The sequence below is a fragment of the Toxorhynchites rutilus genome, chromosome 3 (assembly GCF_029784135.1).
Source record: "Toxorhynchites rutilus septentrionalis strain SRP chromosome 3, ASM2978413v1, whole genome shotgun sequence".
In the NCBI taxonomy this organism is placed as follows: Eukaryota; Metazoa; Arthropoda; class Insecta; order Diptera; family Culicidae; genus Toxorhynchites; species Toxorhynchites rutilus.
Window position 1 is genome coordinate 281289454 of NC_073746.1, and position 5042 is coordinate 281294495.

At 39.4% G+C, this 5042-nt stretch overlaps 1 long non-coding RNA gene across 2 annotated transcripts; it reads right to left on the minus strand.

The window, feature by feature from the left end:
- Nucleotides 1-2635: 2635 nt before the first annotated feature.
- Nucleotides 2636-3592, minus strand: LOC129780420 (uncharacterized). Of its 2 annotated transcripts, none has more exons than XR_008743917.1 (3): nucleotides 3459-3592; nucleotides 2986-3369; nucleotides 2636-2929 (listed from the first exon to the last, which is right to left on the minus strand). It is a non-coding gene; the product is annotated as an uncharacterized LOC129780420 (long non-coding RNA). The 2 variants fall into 2 exon arrangements; XR_008743918.1 differs by having other exon boundaries at nucleotides 3426-3592.
- Nucleotides 3593-5042: the final 1450 nt, after the last annotated feature.

The window sequence follows — 5042 nt, forward strand, 5'->3', positions numbered from 1 at the left end:
AAAATTGCTCTTTGGGCTCCCTAGAAACAGTAGGCGTGTTTGGTTTTGCTAGTTTGAATTAAGTCAAAGCAAAGATGGCGTCGGAACAGCACGTGCTCCGCGAACGCATTGTACGGTTCTACGAAACGCATTTCCAGCAAGGAAAAAAGTTCACGGTGGCACATTTTAAGGAAGAAAATGTACCTGTCAGTACGGTATATCGTATCCTGGGTTCCCTGAACGTAGAGCGGAAGGTCGGAAGTGGTCGTCCGGTGACGATAATGACGAAGCAGAGGAAGACATCGTTAAAGAAGCTGTGTGACAACAAGAACGCAAACAACCTGCGTGACGCCGGTCGGAAATATGGCTGCTCCCACGTATTGATCCATCGGACCCTCAAGATGGAAGGAATCGTCTGCAGGAAGAAGACGAGGTCGCCGGAGTATACGGAGGAGCAGATTGAGACGGTTAAATCACAGTGTCGGTGGATGACCAAAAAATACCGCGGGACGTCTTTCATTCTGGACGACGAAAGCTATTTTCCGCTGTCCAAAACGCATATTCCAGGAAATGATAATTACTACTCCAGCGACAAGTCATCCACACCGCCTGAAGTGAAATACAAGTTCAAGCACAAGTTTGAAAAAAAGGTTATGTTGTACATCGCCATTTCCGACCGGGGCATTTCAAAGCCTTGGTATAAGCCGAGCGGTCTGGCAATCAACCAACAAATCTATCGAGAAGAGTGCCTCGATAAAATCCTGCTGCCGTTCCTGAACGAGTATCACGCGGATGGGAAGTACGTCTTCTGGCCGGACAAGGCGTCTTCCCATTACGCTAAGAAGACGCTGGCGTATCTTGAGGAGAAAAAGATACCGTTCGAGCAGAAAGATCGTAACCCAATAAACTTGCCCCAGTGCCGCCCAGTAGAGGATTTCTTTGGCTCACTCAGTGCCCTAGTGTATAAAAACAATTGGAGGGCCAAGGACATGAAGCAACTGACTACAAGAATCCGCAATTGTATCCGGAAAATGGACGTAAGGGACGTACAAAGTTCTTGTGACAGCATCGCGACAAAGTTGTGTCGCACAGCAGACCACGGCCCTTACTCAAACATTCACTGACATTTTTTAGAAGAAAATACATTATGTTATCAATAAAAAAAACTGAAATCGATGAAAAAAAATTTTTTTTTATATGTGATTGAAAAAAATCTCATTTTTTATTTAACACCCGTTTTTTCATCTGTGTGACTAATTTTCGTGTACGATACTAAAAATCTGGCACACCATGTCAAACCACGATGATCCGAACTGACGTCGGACGACCTATGACCAAGTATGGAAAAGTTCATTCGCTCATTTCTCCACACCTAATTATAAATCACTCTTGTATCAGCTTCGAATAATCATGGCGAAAAGAATGCAGCAAGCAATCGTGAGATTCCACGATGAATCATTTTTCATTCTCCGACCATTTTCATTCGGGAATGAGAGTGAACATAACAAAACAAAGAGTGGAGAACAACATTCAATGAATGAATACTCCTTCGGAAGGATCGCACAAACGAGTGCGATCGAAAACGAAACGAAAATAACGAGTGAGCCAAAATAGACTGAATCTGCGTGTATGTATGATTTTATTTACCCTTGTACTCTTTTCCTTGTCAGTAATCAAGTACACATGAATCTAATTTCCCGCTCACCAATAACTTGCGTTAATGTGGGGCCTGATTCTCGAATACACTTCACGGTGGAAACGGAATGAAACGTATCCGCGATGACAACGGTATGGTGTCGACATCTGGATACGGGATTAGTTTCGCACCAAACTTATCATTATAATATCAAATTATCTTCAGATGAAATTTTTGTATGAGATTATTATATCACATGAAGAAAACAAAGTTTTCCACTCACATTGAATACCAGTTTGATACGAAGATGACATTAATGATTTTTTATTTGAAATGTGCTCATTCTGCCTGAAAACTCATTATTATCTTCGGCACTTCACTAACTCGTAAAACGTAGTTAAATGGCGTGCCGTTTATTTCGTTTCCACCGTAAAGTGTATTCGAGAATCAGACCCGTGGTCTTTTGCATTGGCTTAGATCATTCCATACTAGAAACAAAAAAATGCCATTGCAATAGTGCTCAGGAAACAACTCGATTTCAACTATCTACCTATATTTTACTGAATGATTGTACAGAGACACTCGCTGGCTCAAGCAAAAGTTTCCAATTTGATTCTATCACCATCTAACGTTATTCCGAGAGGCAAATGAGGGAATGCAAAATTCTCTGAGAACCCACATTCCGTTTTGCCTGCCAAGATCGGGTCGATGAAATGTCAACAATCGACCTCAAATGCTGCCACCTTGCAATCGATTTATCGACCTTTTATATGCATTCATCGAACAACTTGACGCCACTTTTTTGCCAACAAGGCGTCGACCTGCTTGCAGCGCTGCTTCCAGCACTGCCTGCTTCTTGTTTGCCTTGGTTTGTTATTGAGAAGAAATGAAGCATTAAAAGGAAAACACATTTATGAATAATTTTTGTAATTTTATTATTAACGAAAACGGAAATAAAAATACATGCACACTCAACCATTCTTGAGCATACCTCGAAGAATGTGGCCGGACAATACTGCATCGGCACTACGAACATGCGCTAACCACAATTCTCTTTCCTCATGTGGCACTCGTTCCGGTAGAGTTTGTTGTTCGATCCACAAACATAGTATGTAAGAATCTTTTCACAATTAGATGTCTTAGCAGTTCCTCGGCAATATCAAAACAACACGAAGTTCGCAGGTCTTTTGCATCAGCTTGCACATGAATCGGTAGGTGTAGCCATCGGAGCCACGGATGGGAGTAAGCCAACATCATTTATCCCAAAGGCAGATCTTTATCATCTTGGTGTGATAGTAACGCGTGTTCCCGCACCTAAATAATTGTAATATGATACATCTAAGAGGAACATGTGATATTTATTGGCCTACCGATAATATTCAGATTCTGGTGATCGACAGTTCAGAAAATACGCGCAATATCTGCCACGAACAATCTTCATGCTACGTAATATCTAGAATGAGTATCAAGCGGCAATGAATGGAAAAATATAGACAATTTTTTACTGTCAAGCTCGCCTATTTTTCAGTCCTTCCCCCATCGTTTTTAAATCCATCGGGTATTTGATATAATTATAATAATCAGGAATCTCAGCCGGTTTCACCGAATAGCTAGACGGCGGTATGTTTTCGAACCGATTGTAACACACGAGTTCATGAGTTTGCCAACTTGTTTGTCATGGTCTACGGGCTTCGCTAACGGCCGAGAAACATGTTGAGTCCGAAACTGTGGTCTCCAATCAACTTCTTGCAAGCCTGGAATTAATTCGATGGGGATGTTTTTGAGCATTATGAAAATGTGATATACATACTCCTTCTCCGAAAAATATCAATCCAAAATTCACCTTTCGTATTTTCTTCTGGCGCTGACGCTGAAGGGGAATCAATTTTTCGAATAGTGTTCGCAGGCTGGAATTGACTTGCAGCGGATTCTCTTCAGCTTGCAACGATATGTAATAGATAGATGAATTTGCCAAAGACTATCTGAAATATAAATAAATAAATTATAAACTGAAAACATAAATAGTTTTCATACTCAACAGTTGTATGTTCCATTTGTTTTGTATAAGATGACAGTTTACCGTTGAAGAAAAAGCAACTACCAGTGATGCTGATTCGTTTCGCTAATCATTCCGTATTTTCGATCAACGAACGATAGACAAGGGGAGGCAAGACGGGAATGTTGTTCCATGTTAGGTCGATGTTATTTACGTCGATTAGATTGTGGGAATAGATGAGCGGAATCGAGGCAGTATTTTTCCGTTAAACTCGAGAATGTACTTTGCGAAGGGGATAGGTGAATGTTTTCTGTCTCAAATAAAGTGAGGCATAAACGGAGAATAGAAGGATGAGTTTTATCTGTAAATGAGTGTTGTTGAACGAATTTCGATGCGATTTTGCCCATACTTGCCTATGACCACCTTCACGGATAGTTGTCTCTTCCTTTCTCGGTCTAAAACCTTTTTCACGATCTACCGGGACACTCCCACGGCGATTGAAATGTCTTTTTGTGACAGTTGAAAACAAGCGCTTAACGAAACGGCGAGGCATAAGGTCGTATGAATAAAAAAAAGTATTTACTTATTCTGCCCGTTTCCAAGTAAAGTAAACTTTTCTAGTATTTACTTGAATCCGTATGAATAAAAGTTTACTTTACTAATTTGATTTTCGAATTCGAACATAATTTTTACTTTGTCAAACATCTATCAACTGATTGTTTAGGTTCCGTTTCAAAACGTTTTTTTGGACAAAGCGTGAATTCGCGATGAAGAAGGAATAGTGTCGACATCTGGTGGCGACTTTCAATTAGGGACCATAGTTTGGGTCCCTATCTCGTTAGTGTAATACCTATCATATTAGAAGACACGAAGCCAGTTTTCAAATGTTAAAATTTGAATGAAAATGTTCACATCATGTTATTTAATCACTTAAAACACTTTTTCCGACTTTTATTTAACCCTTTTTCTATACATTTCCAACATCATTACTGAAACTTTTCATTATAATATAAAGTTGTCTTCAAAAACAATATTCGTACAAGATTTTTTCACCACTTGCAAACAAAAGTGTTTTTCATTTAAACAGAATGCCAAATTGGTACGTAAAGATTATTTTTCATTCATAATTTAAATTTTAAAAACGTGTTCATTCCGCCTGAAAATCAATCAATTTTCTTACGCTCCCCTAAACTAGTAAACGAAGCTCAATGCCATCAATGCGGATCGTTAACTTGTTTAACTTCAAGCGCAAGATAGCAGCATTAAACATAAATCGGATATGACATCAAAACGAATGATAGTGTTTTCAGATCCAACGTATGCTCATGAGCATACTTGATAATAACGAAGTAAATACTTGATGAATGCTGTTTTATTCATACGAAATCAGCTAAACATCCATTTTCGAAAAGTAAATACTTTGTTGTTTCT